Here is a 17,500-nt window from a genome sequence, read left to right on the forward strand (position 1 = left end):
CTATTAGTAATTAATAGAACGTAGGAAGATAAACCTTACGACATATTCTTTGACGTTATAAGAATAACCAATTAGTCATAACTAAACGTAGATGGGTTGTGTTGTGAGGTTTGTCTATTACATTATTGGTTTATTTTGAGTCAGATAAGACTGGCTTGTGGTTCACTGAGTCATTTTCACTACAGTAATTGTGTTGTAGGGGTTGTTGCTGCATGCAGACAAAATTCCTTTGTGTTATTCTGGCACTGCTCTTACTCCGTGACACTGGCAGAGCATCGCATGGTTTGTGGATCTGGATCAACACAAGAATGCAGATGTTCAAGAGCCATTAATAAAACTGTCACGAAAACCATTTGGTTTCTGCCTTTTCAACAACTGGTTCTAAACAGCGAGGTACTGAAAAATCATACTCGAGTTAAAGTACCATTACTTGCTTAAAAATGTAGTGCAGTAGAGTAAAAGTATCTGTTGTAAAGATTACCCAAAGTATGAGTACAAAGTAGACCTTTCAAAAGTATTCAAGAGTAGTGAGTAGCGAGTATTGTGCTTTAAAATTTGTGGATGTTTGTAAACGTTACATTCTGTAGTGCATTTAGTTATTGCCCAGCAGGCACACAAACATCATAAAACGTTAAAATCAGGTTAGATTTAGATTGTGATGTCAGGTGACCAACACTCAATATCTAGCCAGTGTCTAAGGACAACGTTATTTTGATGGCCAATAATGACAACAAATGACGTTGATATTTTGTTGATTTTAGGTTCTGTTGGAAATAGGGTTGGGCGATGTCGACCAATTTGGCATCGTACGATGTCTAATGAGGAACATCATGAGGGATGATGGCATCGTCGCTGTAGGCGGCGGTGAATTAATTATTAAAAGTCATAGCAAATAAATTATTTGTAGCCTAACGTGTCAACAACCTGACCCGCATGGCCTTCGTCTTACCAATAAGCAAATTATAAATAAATAAACATAAGCTACGCACAAATTACCATCTGTCAATCACCTTTTCCGCGGGATTCTTGCATGCATAGGCAGAGTGTCATTATAATGGCGTCGACACACTTGGTTGGTAAAAAAGTTGCACAACCAACAGGAACCAACCTACAGTCTCTGAGGTTTTGACTAAAATTTCTAAGTACAAGCGTGAAAGCAAAAGATTGTATCAGTGTACTAATGCTGTGAGCCTGTGACTGACTGCTGAAGCTCAGACGCGCACATACGCTGCAGCGTGTCTGTGTGTGTGTTTGTGGGTGTGGTTACGTGATGTGTGTTTTCAGCGGTGTAGCGTGGAAGGAGAACGGTTTAGAAATGCTAGATGAAACGCCAGAGTGGATGTGGATCGTTTTCGCTCTAAAATGCCATTTTAAAATTAAGACGTATTAGTGTAAACAGGTCCGCGTACATTTTTTGTGAGTTTTGTGAATTTACGATTCCTGCCCCCTCCTACTGCACCAAAGCAAATGGGTGTGTGTCAAGTGTGTGTGTGGGTGCAGATTTGGCCGCCCACCGCTGAACCCTTCGGCAGCATTCCTCGCATCCCTGTTTCCAATTAGCCTGGAAGAGCAGTGCAGTACTGAAGGGCCACGAGAGCCTAGCGAAAATAACACTACTACCACGGCGCTAAGCCGCGATGCTCTGTGCAACATTTGCATTTTACCTGGATTTGTTGTGGACTGGAAAGTTGGCTGTACCTTTCCTTCTCATATTTCTTTTTCTTCATGAAAACCTACTGCTTGTCTGAGCTTTACAAGGCACCAAATGATCGCAGTTGGCAGCGCCAAAACATAAAGACCACCACATTTGCGTGCAAATAGAGCCTGTGATGTTTTGACATTCCACGCAAATTGTACTCTCCAAAACAGTCTGGACATGCACACCAGCAGAACAACCCATGTTTAATAGCGTAATCCAAGTGGTCTCGTGTAAAGCCGCCAAACCTTTGTGTTACGCTGCCATGCATCATAAACTGATCTCTGTGGTATTCTGTGCTACAATCTCAGAGTACAGATTTAAAAAAAGCTGTGTGCAATCCTACAACACATTAAATCCCACAAATATGTTTCTGAACATGCCATTAAATCATTTGAATGCAACCCGAGCTGCCGTTTGTATGCAATTACTTGCTGCAGGAAAAAAAAAAAACATCCAGACCTGACAAACCTGAAAGAGTTGAGTTTAAACAAGTTTCAGTGTTGTTTTGGCGCCAATTCTGCTGCTAACCTCTCTCTCTCTCTCACACACACACATACATATGCGTGAGCTGCATGCCACAGATGAGTGGTACGGCGCCAGAGAGCTCGCTCTGCTTTCTGCTGACGGTAGCACTCACAGTCTCCTCTGTCTGACTGAAATCACAGGTGTGCAGCTTTTACACTGCGGGGGAGTGAGGACGGGTGTAAATATTAGGAGAATGCAAACAACCTGTCTCAAATGTTACTGCTGCTTACCATAGTATATAATATCTGCGTGGTTTAATTCATTGAGATCATGGCCAAAAACATCCTGTGGAACACATATAGGACAATAACTTTTACTTTTTAGAAATTGCATTTTAAATTTTATAGATGTCACATATGGATGTATGGGTGAGATAGATAAACGGATGTTTGGGTGGGATAGACATACTGATGTATAGGTGGGATTAACATACTTATGTATGGGTGGATGGACGTATGGATGCATGGGCGGATGGATGTACAGATGCATAGGTGGATAGACGTTTGGATGCATAGCTGGATGGACATCAGATGTACTGGTGGAGATGGACGTACAGATGTTTGGGTGAGATGAACATACGGATGCATGGGTGGATGGATGTACAGATGCATGGGTGGATAGATGCATGGACGCATAGGTGGATGGACTAATGGATGCATGAGTGGACAGACGGATGGATGCGTGGGTGCATGGACATCAGATGTATGGGTAGGATGGACATATAGATATATGGGTGGGATGGACATACGGATGTAGAGGAGGGATGGACATACAGATGTATGGGTGGGATGGATGTATGGATGGGATGGACAAGGCAAGGCAAGGCAAGGCAAGGCAAGTTTATTTATATAGCACATTTCATACACAATGGCAATTCAAAGTGCTTTACATAAAGAAGAATAAAAGTAAAATAAAAATAAAAACAAATAATAAAAATGCATAAAAACAAAACAAAACATAAAAACAGGTAAAATGTGATATAAAAATGAAGAAGAAGAGAAAAACATGATAGTGCAATCTGTCGGACGCAGCACAGTGCTCATTCAGTAAAGGCACAGCTAAACAGATGTGTTTTCAGTCTTGATTTGAATGTGCCTAATGTTGGAGCACATCTGATCATTTCTGGAAGCTGATTCCAGCAGCGAGGGGCATAGTGGCTAAAAGCCGATTCACCCTGCTTTGACTGAACTCTTGGAACTTCTAGTTTATATGATCCTAAAGATCTGAGTGATCTGTTAGGTCTGTATTCAGTGAGCATATCTGTGATGTATTTAGGTCCTAGGCCATTTAGTGATTTATAGACCAGTAATAATACTTTAAAATCTATTCTGAATGTAACTGGCAGCCAGTGTAAAGACCTGAGGACAGGTGTGATGTGCTCTGATTTTCTGGTTCTGGTTAGAATTCTGGCTGCAGCGTTCTGGATGAGCTGCAACTGTCTGACTGTCTTTTTAGGAAGACCAGTGAGAAGTCCATTACAGTAATCCACCCTGCTGCTGATAAAAGCATGAACAAGTTTCTCTAAGTCTTCACTAGAAACAAAGCATCTGATTCTTGCTATGTTTTTGAGATGATAGTATGCTGATTTACTGACTGCTTTGACATGACTGTTGAAACTCAGATCTGACTCCAGAGTCACACCAAGATTCTTGACCTTATTTTTTGTCATTTGACCTTTAGTGCCAAGGTACGCATTTACCTTGAGAACCTCATCTTTGTTTCCAAACACAATAATTTCAGTTTTCTCTTTGTTTAACTGAAGAAAGTTTTGGCACATCCAATTGCTCATTTCATCAATGCATTGGCAGAGGGTGTCAATGGGGCTGTAGTCATTAGGCTGTAAGGCTAGGTAGATCTGAGTGTCATCAGCATAGCTGTGGTAGGAGATTTGGTTCTTTCTCATTATTTGGCTCAGAGGGAGCATGTAAAGGTTGAACAGGAGAGGTGCCAGAATCGAGCCTTGTGGGACTCCACACGTCATGGGTGTCCACCTCGACCTATGGTCACCTATACTGACATGGTAACCTCTACCTTCTAGGTAAGATCTAAACCATTTGAGGACCGTGCCAGACAGCCCAACCCAGTTTTCCAGCCTATCCAGAAGTATGCTGTGATCGACAGTGTCAAATGCAGCACTGAGATCCAACAATACCAGCACTGTTATTTTACCTGAATCTGTATTTAGGCGTATATCATTGATTATCTTTATAAGAGCGCTCTCTGTACTGTGATGTGCTCTGAACCCCGATTGAAAATTGTCTAAACACCCCCTGAAGTTTAAGAACTTGTTGACCTGGTTAAAAACAACTTTTTCAATGATTTTGCCAATGAAAGGGAGATTTGAGATTGGCCTGTAATTGCTCAATAGGGTGTTATCCAGGTTGCTCTTCTTCAAGAGGGGTTTAACAACTGCAGTTTTAAGTGAGGTTGGAAAAATCCCTGAGAGAAGTGAAGCATTTACCACTTTTAGAAGATCCATTTCTAAACAGGTAAACACCGTTTTGAAGAATGATGTCGGGAGCGTGTCAAGACTGCAGGTTGATGTTTTCATAACTTGCACAGTCTCTTCTAAGATTTTGCTGTTAATTGCCATGAAATCAGACATAATGTCTGATTTCTTAAGTTGTGGTTGAGCTTGTTTGATATCGACACAACTTGGCTGATTGGATGAGCTGATTGCCTTTCTGATATTATTGATCTTATCAGTGAAGAAATGAGCAAACTCATTACATTTGCTTTCAGAGAGGAGCTCACTTGGAATCTGACTGGGGGGGTTTGTGAGTCTCTCTATCGTTGCAAAGAGTGTACGAGCATTATTTAAGTTGCTATTTATAAGGCTTGAAAAGAAAGTCTGTCTAGCAGTGTTTAGTTCCATATTAAAGGCATGAAGACTGTCTTTATAGATATTATAATGGACTACTAGTTTCGTCTTTCTCCACATACGCTCAGCTTTTCTGCACTGTCTTTTCATCATTTGTACTCTCGGTGACCTTGTCCAAGATCCCTTTTGCCTGCCAGTCATCTTCTTGACTTTAACAGGAGCGATGTCATTTATGACATTCTCAATTTTAGAGTTAAACAAATCAAGGAGAGAATCAACAGAATCTGCAGATATACTTGGTGCTAGCGATATGGCCTTCATAAATTGCTCACTAGTGTTCTCATTTATGCATCTCTTTCTGACAGAGACAGATCTGTCTTTAATAGCTGGAGTGATCAATATATCAAAAAAGATACAGAAATGATCAGATAGTGCCACATCCTTAACAACAGTTGATGAAATGTGTAAACCCTTAGTTATAAGTAGATCAAGAGTGTGTCCACGATTGTGTGTGGGTCCTTGAACATGCTGAGTCAGATCAAAAGTGTTAAAAACAGTCATCAGTTCTTTTACAGCATTGATTTCTGGATTATCAATGTGAATATTAAAATCCCCAGCAATACTAAAATAATCAAATTCAGAGGTTACTATTGATAACAGCTCTGTAAAATCCTCAATAAAAGCTGGAGAATATTTTGGAGGTCTGTAGATAATGATCAGTAAGATGCGTGGAGCACCTTTTAGTGCTATACTCAGATATTCAAAAGACAGATAGTCACCAAATGACACTTGTTTACACTCATACACATCTTTAAACAGGGCAGCGATGCCTCCACCTCTCCTATTAGCTCTGCAAACACTCAAAAAGTCAAAGTTTAAAGGAGCTGCTTCATTCAGAACTGCTGCGCTACAACTGTCATCTAGCCAAGTTTCAGTTAAAAGCATAAAATCAAGGCAATTTGTGTTGATAAAATCATTGACTAAAAGTGACTTATTATTGAGTGATCTGATGTTTAAAAGCGCTAACTTAACAGTTTTAGCTGTTTTTTCTATAGTAGTCTCAGATCTACATTTAATAGACACCAGATTTGAATGATTTGCTAAACGGCCTGATGAAGTCTTTGGTTTTCTGTCACTTAACACAACACATATCTGCTTAGAGAAAACTACAGACACACTGGGTTCCTGCTTGTTCTGAAAACATTTGATAAAGACACTGTTATCTAAGCAGGTCCCCGACACACATCACAGAGAGCTCTTGTGTTCACCAGCTGAAGATGGGGCGTTGTTGTTTGGGCCCTGGCGGTGTGATCGGAGGGCTCTTCCAGGTGGGCTCATAGGTGGTTGTGGAGCAGGCCGCTTTTTGGTTGGTAACTGGGGGCTTGCGGCAAAGGAGTGTGAAAGTTTAGTTCCAGCACACACCAGTTCCTCCATCTTTTTTGAAAAACCCAAGAGTGGTGAACATTGTGACAATGAGAACGTGTCCGGTGACAGAGGCTGTGCATCTGGAGATTCTGTCTGCAGAAATATGTTTTCCTGAGGATCATTTTTGAGTGACGAGACTTGATGCTGTTCTGATGCGTCACAGTCTGCCTGTGATGAGCAGAGGGCAACTGATAGTGTCTTTATCAACATTGGGTGTTTTGGCTGCGTGGCATTATCACTGTCCTTGGGTGATTCGTCAGCCACAAGTCCACTCAGGAGCTGATTTGAGGTCCTGTGGTCATCCGGACATTTGCTAGGTGTGTGTTTGCAATTCAGTTCAGTGGCATACACAGCTGATGGATGATTGAGGGAGAAAAAAATATTGTCCTTTAGCACCTTTGCACCAAGCTTGTTTGGATGAAGGCCGTCTGATGTAAACAGCTGTCTTTGGTTCCAGAAGAGATTGAAGTTGTCGATGAAATTCAGTCCTTTCTTGTTACATGTTTTCTGTAGCCATACATTTAGACCAAGAAGCCGTGAAAACATATTTGTCCCTCTTGCAGGGAGTGGTCCACTTATGAACGCCTGAACCTTCAATCTTTCAGCTGTTTCCAAGAGCTCACAGAAATCTTTCTTGAGCAGTTCTGACTGTTCTTTCCGAATATCATTCTTCCCCACATGGATGATAATCCGTTTTGCCGACTTGTGCTTTTTCAGAATTTCCTCAAGCTCTTTGTTTACATCAGAAACTGTTGCATGAGGAAAGCAGTATGTCATTGTAGATCTGCTCCTGAAATTCTTCATTATTGAATCTCCTACTACTAGTGTTCTTATCTCCGGTGTGATCGGAGCAGAATGCCGGTGTCTAGTCGGCCTTGAGCCTCTGTTCCATGCAGAATTAGTTGCTGAATCATGCGATCTCTGTCTGACTACATTTGGGGATTCTTCACCCATATTACTCAAAACTTCATATCTGTTCTGAAGCTGTATTTGAGTCCGAGCTGTATTTGGGGTAGAAGACGCTAATGCGGCAGCGTATGATCTGACCCCTCGAGTACCCTTTGGTCTCGCACCTTGTTTATGCCAATGCTCATTTTCAACAGTTCTTTTCTGTTTTTCTGTGCTCAAAACAGTAGCAGGAACAGATTTATGGGACTCACCGGCTGTGTGCTGAGAGAATCCACAATGAAGCTGAAGTTCTGGTCGGATCGCAAGCAACTTCGTTTCAAGAACTGCAATCTTTTGTAGAAGTTTGTGGCAGTTTGTACAGCAGTAAGAATCTGAATTAATCCGGTCCAGAGGCATTTTCACAGCCGTGTCTTCCCGTCTCCGGAATGTAAGCAGCTGATAGCTGGTAGCGGGAGGATTGTTTAGACGGTAATTCCTTTCTTGTTAGTAAAGCTATATTCCAGAAAGTTTGTAGAATCGATGCTGATCTTCAAGCCGTGTTGTTTGAGCACTGTGCTGATAGGCTCAAGTTAAAATTAGGGTATAAGATATAAAAGCAAGAGTGCGAAGAGCGGAGCAGTGGGCAAAGACGTCCGAACAGTAGCAAAGCAGGAAGTAATGCAGGACAGACAAATGGATGTATGGGTGGAATGGACATGCGTATGTATGGGTGGTATGGATGTATGGGATGGACGTACGGATGTATGGGTGGATGGATGTATGGGTGGGATGAACATATGGATGTATGGGTGGATGGATGTATGGGTGGGATGAACATATGGATGTATGGGTGGATGGATGTACAGACGCATAGGTGGATGGACATATGGATGCATGGGTGGACAGAAGTACAGATGCATGGGTTGGGTGGATGGACATCAGATGTACTTGTAAGATGGACAGACAGATGTATGGATGAGATGGACGTACAGATGTTTGGGTGAGATGAACACACGGATGTATGGGTGGATGGACGTACGGATGGATGGGTGGATAGATGCATAGACGAATAGGTGGATGGACTTATGGATGCATGGGTGGACAGACGTATGGATGCATGGGTAGATGGACATCAGATGTATGGGTAGGATGGACGTATGGATGTATGGGTGGGATGGACAGACAAATGGATGTACGGGTGGGATAGACTTATGGATGTATGGGTGGGATAAACGTACGGATGTATGGGTGGGATGAATCTACGGATGTGTGGGTGGGATGGACGTATGAATGTATGGGTGGATGGATGTACGGATGTATTGGTGGGATGGATAAACAGATGTATGGGTGGGATTGACGAATGGATGTACGGGTGGGAAGGATGTACGGATGTTTGGGTGGGAAGGATGTGCGGATGTATGGGTGGGATGACCATACAGATGTGTGGGTGGGATGACCATACAGATGTATGGGTGGGATGAACGTACTGATGTATGTATGGGTAAGATGGAAAAATGGATGTATGGGTGTGGTGGACGGATGGATGGATCAGTCGATAAATAGATGGACAGATTATTGGATTTAGAGATGGATGTATGGACATATGGACGGATTGATATTTGTACAGACGAGTGGATTTATGGATGGACAGATAAGTGGATGATTGGACAGATGGATGAGTGAATTCCTGGAAATGGTTGAGTGGGAGAATGGATGCGTGGATAGATAGATGGATGGATAAAGAAGTGAATGAGTAAGTTAGTGAGTGAATGGATAGATTGATTGATGAGTAGACGGACAGATAAATGGATAAACTAATGCTTGAATGCTGAACTGATAAGTGATTGGATGAAGTAGATATATTAAATCAATCAATTAAATTCCAAAACACAATTATGCTAATCAGAAAAAGAAGTTGCTAGCTACGTAGAAAAAGTGTAACATTGCATGGGGACAAATGTCAATGCTACTTTTACATATAAACAAAGTATTATAATCAGTGTTGCTTGAAAGGAGGAGTGACTGGGTTGGTTCAGTTCCATGTGGTAGCCAAGAGAAAATTGCCTATAAAGTAAGACACTGCTAAGCCTGCTTGCCTGTGAAAATCTTCTCTCACCTGCTGCTGTATAAACAAAGTCAAGTGCATGAAATGAAAGCAATATGGCACTTTATAATGTGATGAATGAACCTTGTTTCTAGTGCATGAGAGGGTTAATCATTTACTACCACAACTGAGGCTAATAAAAAACATACACATGTACAACCAATACCGATGAATAGTTTCTCCATCTCTTTCTCACAGACAAGAACTCAGTCTTCAATATAACTGTGTACATACTTGAACACACATTAAACAAAGTAACACATAGTATTTGTACACAAGCAGTGCATACAGATGACAGGATTGAGTTCATATTGCTTGCACTAATGAAAGCCATATCTTCAGTTGAATAATAGTAGACGGATCGGGTGTGCAGTAATTTGAGGACTGCACATTGATCCGGGCAAAGTTACACACGGGACCACTTTGGAAAAGGCAAGGCTACGACTGATAAGAAAAAGCTGTTGTGTTCAAAATCACTTCGAACACCTTACTAATCATCTAGCAGCTACACCCTGAAGGGTCAGTATAAATCCAACCTGATTTAAAGCTGTGATCATATTTACCATTGTTCTGCTACAACGTAGAACTGAAAGAATCATTTTGGAGTAGGGGTATTTGACCATTCACAGCAGAGTAGGGGCATCTGACCAATAAGGGTGGAGTAGTTCAATCTGACCAATCAGATCAGAGTAGTTCTATATGACCAATCAGATCAGAATAGGGCCATATGACCAATCAGAGCTAAGCAGTCCATCTGACCAATTCGATCTAGGTAGGGCCATCTGACCCATTTTAATGAAGTAAGGCCATCTAAATGTAGTGGGGTCATCTGATCAATCAGAACAGAATAGGGCCATATGACAATCAGAGCAAAGCAGGGTCAGAGCAGAGTTGTACAATCAGACCATTTAGAGTGGAGTAGAGCCATCTGACCAGTAAGACTGGAGTAGCTCCATCTTACCAATCAGATCAGAGTAGGGCCATATTATCAATCAGGGCAGAGAAGGGTCATCAGAGCACAGTAGGACAATCAGACCAATCAGAGAAGAGTAGGACAATCAGACCAATCAATGTGGAGTAGGGCTCTTTCACCATTCACAGCAGAGTATCAGTGTCTGATCAATGAGTGGAGTAGTTCCATCTGACCAATGAGAGCAGAATAGGGCCATCATAGCAGAGTAGGACTATCAGACCAATCAATGTAATGTAGGGCCATCTGACTAATCAGAGATAAGAACCACCATCTGATCGTTCAGATTCAGGTAAGGTCCTCCGACCAACCAGAGCAGAGTAGGACCATCAATCCAATCAAAGCAAAGTAGGGCCATCTGACCAATAAGAGAAAAGTACAGCCATCTGACCAATTCCAGGTAGGGCCATCTGACCATTCAGAGATAAGAACTGCCATTTGACCATTCAGATTTGGGTAGGGTCATCCAACCAACTAGAGCAGAGTAGGACCAATCCAATCAGTGTGGAGTAAGGCTTTTTGACTATTCATTGCAGAGTAGGGGTGTCTGATCAATGAGGGGAGTAGTTCCATCTGACCAATGAGAGCAGAATAGGGCCATCAGAGCAGAGTAGGACTACCAGACCAATCAGTTTAAAGTAGGGCCATCTGACCAATCAAAGATAAGAACCACCATCTGACCATTCAGATTCAGGTAAGGTCATCCGACCAACCAGAGCAGAGTAGGACCATCAATCCAATCAAAGCAAAGTAGGGCTATCTGACCAATAAGAGAAAAGTACAGCCATCTGACCAATTCCATGTAGAGCCATCTGACCAATTAGATCCAGGTAGGGCCATCTGACCAATAAGAATGAAGTAAGGCCATCTAAATGTAGTAGGGTCATCTGAACAATCAGAACAGAGAAGGGCCATCTGACCAATAAGAGTTCACTATAGGGATTTCTGAATAATCAGAGTGGAATATATTCACGGAAAGCTGGGTTTTAAGAGAGACCAGAACCCAGACTGTGAGAGAAGAGCCGACTCTGCAATGAATATTAAAAGAAAGTTAAAGTGTTGGCTTTGGATGTGATTCCATTGTAGGAGCATAATAGAGGTATTTCAAGATAATGTGGGTCTTTGCTCATGCCCAGTCACACTTCTATGAATAAATGGTCTTGAGAGTAAAGTCCAATGTCAATCAGTGCGTGTCGAGTTTTGGCATCAAAGCCAGCTCGAGAAGTAACATCAAAAGAAGCACGCAGGCAGAGCCCTGAAGGTCTCCGGGAGAATTTCAACTGCAAACCTGACACTTACTGACAAGCTGACACTCGTCTGACTGGAGAACTGCTGTCAGTAACCTCTTTCTCTGGCTCTGACAACTCTCCTTTTCTCCTTTCCACATGGTAATTCAGAGATAATCCTTTTTTTTTTTTTACAGGGGGGCTAATAATTCAGTCTTCAACTCTAAATCCAAAACGATGAAACTTCAGAACCAGCAAATGTAAAACTGGCTTCTATTGCCATCAGTCTCGTTTCTGACCTTCTTGTTTCAATCTCTCTTCACATATTTCTCTTATTTACTTGGTCTTATTTTACATCTGTTTCTCCTCTTTCCGTCTCTGCTGCCATTTAGCTGGGAGTGCTTACATGAGCTTTTCAGAGCTATTCAGGCAAGATCTAAATGAGAAGTCCGGGGAAGTGCACAGTCCAACCCTGGTGTGGTACTACTTACAGGAACGAACGGGCACGAGAGCTTTAAAACGGTTCCAATAAAAAAAAAACAAATCCAAAACCATTCCTACACATGCTCACAATACTCCGTTTCAGAGCTTATTGGTGATGTACAATTATAGTCAGAGTTATTAGCCCCCCTGTTTATTTTTGCCCCAATTTCTGTTTAACAGAAAGAAGACTTGTTCAACACATTTCTAATCATAATAGTTCGGATAACTCATTTCTAATAACTGATTTCTTATATCTTTGCCATGATGAAAGCACATAATATTTGACTAGATAGTTTTCAAGATACTAGTATTCAGCTTAAAGTGACATTTAAAGGCGTAGCTAGGTTAATTAGGTTAAAGTTAGGGTAATTAGGCAAGCCATTGTATAACAGTGCTTTGCTCTGTAGACAATCACAAAAAATTTTGCTTAAGGACGCTAATGCTGTGTTCACAACAGCAGAACATGCGAATACATCGTACTATTTGCACGTAAATAGACATGTGAACATTGAGTTTACTTTGCTTCACTCGTGGGTCAAATTCACTACACAATAGATGTGGATTCGTGTCATAGGCGGGGTTTCTGTCTGCCCGGTGACTCTAGCTTCATTGCTAAATGGCTAACAAGGATTTTATTGAGAGGGTAACTGTGTTTTATGCATTAGACTGCTGTTCGTTCACCACAAGAAAGACAGAAGCCAGTCATATGCATTTAGAGCCGGAAAAAGATTTGATCCGTTCATCTCGAGTCTTCGGGTTTGGGTCGCTCGTTCATCACGTGAAAGACAGAAGCCTATAATATGTTTTTAGAGCCAGAAAAAGATTGGGAAGGCTGAAAAACAGTGTCAATTCGTTTGGAGACATGTCTGAGTCAACTAGATCCATCCAGAGGTGCACCGAGCTTCTTCTCTGCAGAAATACCTGAATGATGGAAGCTTTCAGAGCCCAGTTTGATGAGCTGTAGTCCAGTGTCGGCAAGATGATTTTCCCCTGGGACACTAACAACAGGCACTATAACATAACCACGGCCCTACAAGAGAAAGCTCCTGATTGGTAAATGTGGCACAAATGCCCACTGAAGTTCCGATTTTCCAACTCGGGCGATGATTCATTTACGTAAATCTTGTCATTCGCGCCGCAGGATGTCTATTTGCGTCTTTGCATTGACTTAACATGTAAATCACTCACGCTTGACGCTTCATTCGTGTCTGGCATGAACGCAACATCATACTATTGATCTTAAAATGATTTTAAAAACATATATAAACTACTTTTATTGTAGCTGAAATAGGGTTGTAACGGTATGAATTTTTTACGGTATGATAATCGTCTAAAACAATACCACGGTTTGACGGTTTCGCGGTATACGGTATTAAATAATAATTCTCATAGCAAAGACCCTGAAAAGAATAAGAACACGTTTTTGAAAAAAATGCATTTCTTTACTGACAATGTATTTGCCCAAAAGGTCTGGGAATGAACTAAACAGAAAAAAAAAATGTTACAAAATAATAGAACAGTGAAGCAAATTTGACTTTTTCCAAATAATATATTTTCAGTTACTATAAACAACACCACTTACAATGAACAAATAAAAAAATAAGAAAATAATAAAAATGTGTCAAAGTCCAAATAAACATGGTGCAAATCCTCAGTAAAAAAAATAGATATAAATATTTACTATACTATAAATAGTTACATAACGAAACTAGATTCAATATTGAACATCCTTAGGTTTTATGTGCCAGCATGGATATGGTCGTCTGTGGATATGGATTTGGATATGGTTGTCTGCAATGCAGACAAACAGCTGCACCTTCATTTGCGTCTTTTGAAAACAGCAAGAGCAGCAGTTCGTCTTTGCTGTGTCACTGTTTTGTCATGTTTCTGTGCTGCTGTGCATGCAAAAGTACTTAGTATGAGAATTATTTCATGCAAAACTTTTTTTTTTGCGTTTTATTTAGCCGCGCATAAATGTATGCCTATCTCTCATTCCGTGTTGTTCAAAAAGCTCAGTGTTGGTCCACAAACAGAAGCGAAACCTATGCTTATTGGTTGTGATATAGCGAGTTTGAACCAATCTGGGCATGGAGGAGGGACAATGCATCAATGTATCATGTCTGGTTTGTCCGGAGACACAGTGACGAGCGTTTCTTTGTCAAATCAGCGTTGTCAAATTTTGATGACGTAACTGCACTGATTCCGGAGCCTCTGAAAGTCTGTGAATGTTATGTGATACATCACTGGAAAGCTGAGATTCTCTTCTTTATGCCAATCTTTGAATTGTATGAATCGGATCAGCGGATCAAAAGTTATTAAACATTTAAGAGCAATACTTATTTTTTGCCGCGGGCGGCTGTATCGGTCTTTAAGGGTTAAAACCGTTGATATGCAATTGTTCATGGTATGATAATCGTGCACGTTCAAATCGTGGTAGACCGTCATACCGGTATATTGTTACAACCCTAAGCTGAAATGAAACAATTAGGACAATCTCCAGAGGAAACAATATTACAGGAAATACTGTGAAAAATTCCTGAATCTGTTCAACATTTTCTTTATTTTGCGCTCATCCCCTCATCGTTCCATGGTCATATTTTGATTAAAGATTACCAAAACAAACACTATTTTTTTTTTTTTGCATATTAGTTGTTCATTTAAAGACATACAAAGTGCGCTAGCAAAAATAAACAGTGTACATTTAGATTCCATGCTGAGGAAAACTGTAGATTTCCATCTGAGATTTCTTTAAATGTTACTATGATGCATGTAAGATCTCAGCTGCGCTAAACTTTGTGTGTGCATGCGTGTCTGTGTGAGTCCTGTCACAAAGATAGAGCATCAAAAAGGACGATATTATCAGTAAATGGCCTTAACAGGATAGTTCATAAATAATGAAAATTCTGTCGTTATTTACTCATCCTTTAATTGCTTCAAACCTTTTTGAGTTTCTTCATTCTGTTGAAGAGAAACAGACACTATGAAGGATTCTGGAAATCTAATCACCGACTTCCATAGTAAAAACAAACACTATAGATGTCAGTAGTTACAGGTTTCAAACATTCTTCAAAATATCTTATTTTGAGTTCAATAGAACAAAAGAATGTGAGAAAAAAGTAGAGGGTGAATAATTGATAGCAGCATTTTCGTTTTTGGGTGAACTAACCCTTTTATTAAAATGTTGTTCTAGGCCACTATGCATTTTACACACCTGTTATTTCTGTTACGTGCAAATATTACTTGAGACACCTTTAACTGCAAGCAGTGACAAGTGAAAGCTTAAAAGTGTTATGTTTGATTATGAGAAAGTCAATTCTGTCCTCAAGCTCAAATCCTGCAGTGTGAAATGTGTGCAGCGCCCCCTGTCTGTCACTCACACACATCGCTCAGTATAATTAAACACACCACTTACAGACCTCTCTTTCAGGTCCATGATTTCTATAGGATACATTATAATAATATTTTGTCAGTACCAAAGACAAATCTGGAACTCATCTGAAAAAATACATTAAGATCACAGTCCAAAAATTAGTACACCCATATTAACGTAAGAGGAAAATATTGAAGAAAATGTTAATGAACAGGAAATCAAACGAAAACAAAAGAACATACAAAAGTCTGTAGATTGTATTTGTATTTTGTAATAGCTGTTTTGAATTTAAATGCATTATATTTCTATTGCTAAAGATATTCGGTGACCAAACTCTTATTTTAATGGATATAACTGCTGGATAAAGCTGTTTTGTTTAAAGGGGACATGTTATGACCCTTTTTACAAGATATATTGTCGTAGAGTGTGTGTGTGTGTGTGTGTGTGTGTGTGTGTGTGAAGTTTTAGCTCAAAATACCACACAAAATAATGTTTTACACATCATTGAAACTCACCCTTTTGGGATTTGATGCTAAATGTGGTGTTTTGGTGACTGTCGCTTTAAATTCAAATGAGATTGTGCTCTTTTCAGAAGAGGGCGGAGCTACAAATGACTACAAACGTCTCCACAAGTGTGAAGTCCCGTGAAGGAGCTCTGGATGGAAGGTTTTGTTTTGTGTTTACCTCATGGTTAAAGTTGTTGCACGTCTGACGGTTCCTGCCTTAAAATGAGCGAGTTTGAGACACTTTTACATTAAGGAAGCGTTCAGAAAAAACAAAACACCAGCGAAGAAACTCGACACAGAGGAACATAAACACCTACTGGTTGTTATGTTAGCATTTCGGAAGAGTTATTGCAAAGCAACAGAAACAGCGCTCAGAAGTATAAATGCACAGCTACGCGCGTTGCATGTGCCGTGGGTCACGCCGATCACTTGACGCAGAAGTATAAAAAAGGCTTAAGGCTGAACACAGAATGGAGCACAACTCCGCGTCTGGACAGCATGCTGCAGCATGAGCTCTTATAACGCCGGCGGTCAATGATCCACATGTGTAAAGCAATCTACTTATTCTAGGGCTGCACGATACATCGTTTCAGCATCGATATCGCGATGTGCGCATCCGCAATAGTCACATCGCAGGAGGTGCGATGCAAAGCAAAAAACAAGATAAATTAATTATATATATATATATATATATATATATATATATATATATATATATATATGGGTGGAGCCGAACCCGAATACGGTATTCGGATAAGCACGAATAGCGTGTTTTTACCAATACTTCTTTCGAATAAATACTTGAAAAATTATTTGTATTCGGGAACAAGAAAAACATTATATCAAAAACCTGCGTTTTCTCATGAGACTGCAGTGCATGCCCGCGTGAGTGAGTGAGTGAGCGAGAGAGTGAGCGAGACAGACGTTCAGGAGTTGGGGGGCGGGGTGAGGCCGGGGTAAAAGGAAACTGACGCAGGCTGCTTCTCCACAAAGCAACAGAGAAGGCTTGGCAGAGCAAAAATACTTTACTGCATTACTATTTTTGTTAAATAATTTTTTGTATCTGAGAGTTTATAAACTTGTAGCGTACTTAAAGCGGAGTTTGATTGGTATATTATTCCATTACGTTGCATTATTGACGTCTGCAATCTGTTGCTCTCTGTTTACGCAAGTTAGCTCTGTTAGCGCGGTAATTAAGACAATAGACTGTTGACAGAGTAACGTTAACGTTCGTTTATAAAGGTTAAAACGATGCTTGTGTAGTTGTGTCGAATTGTATGCACTTATAGGAGTTTTATGGTACGATTAAATTACTGTCATTTGCAGACAGCAAGATATATGCTAAGCTAGTTACCCTTAGCATAGCTTCCCGTCACTTCTTTGTGGAAGAATTTTACAGTCAGTGGTGCAGCAGATAAAACAGTGATACTGTATGTATTGTGTGCAAAAGTATATATTAAGTATATATATATCGCAATATTTA

The 17,500-nt window shown here is 40.5% G+C and overlaps 3 protein-coding genes and 1 long non-coding RNA gene across 12 annotated transcripts in view; 1 reads left to right on the forward strand and 3 right to left on the reverse strand.

The window, feature by feature from the left end:
- The window catches only part of fbxo9 (F-box protein 9), an 884,197-nt gene that overhangs the window by 580,795 nt on the left and 285,902 nt on the right, over window positions 1-17,500 (reverse strand). The window lies entirely within an intron of this gene.
- eml4 (EMAP like 4) overlaps window positions 1-17,500 on the reverse strand; it is a 127,086-nt gene that overhangs the window by 92,341 nt on the left and 17,245 nt on the right. The window lies entirely within an intron of this gene.
- The window catches only part of pkdcca (protein kinase domain containing, cytoplasmic a), a 259,947-nt gene that overhangs the window by 78,108 nt on the left and 164,339 nt on the right, over window positions 1-17,500 (reverse strand). The gene's annotated exons all lie outside the window — the stretch shown is intronic.
- Window positions 1,725-9,093, forward strand: LOC141377100 (uncharacterized). Its single transcript, XR_012389092.1, has 4 exons — window positions 1,725-2,813; window positions 2,862-3,038; window positions 8,048-8,183; window positions 8,225-9,093. It is a non-coding gene; the product is annotated as an uncharacterized lncRNA (long non-coding RNA).

The sequence above is a fragment of the Danio rerio genome, chromosome 13, assembly GCF_049306965.1.
Source record: "Danio rerio strain Tuebingen ecotype United States chromosome 13, GRCz12tu, whole genome shotgun sequence".
NCBI classification, from domain to species: domain Eukaryota; kingdom Metazoa; phylum Chordata; class Actinopteri; order Cypriniformes; family Danionidae; genus Danio; species Danio rerio.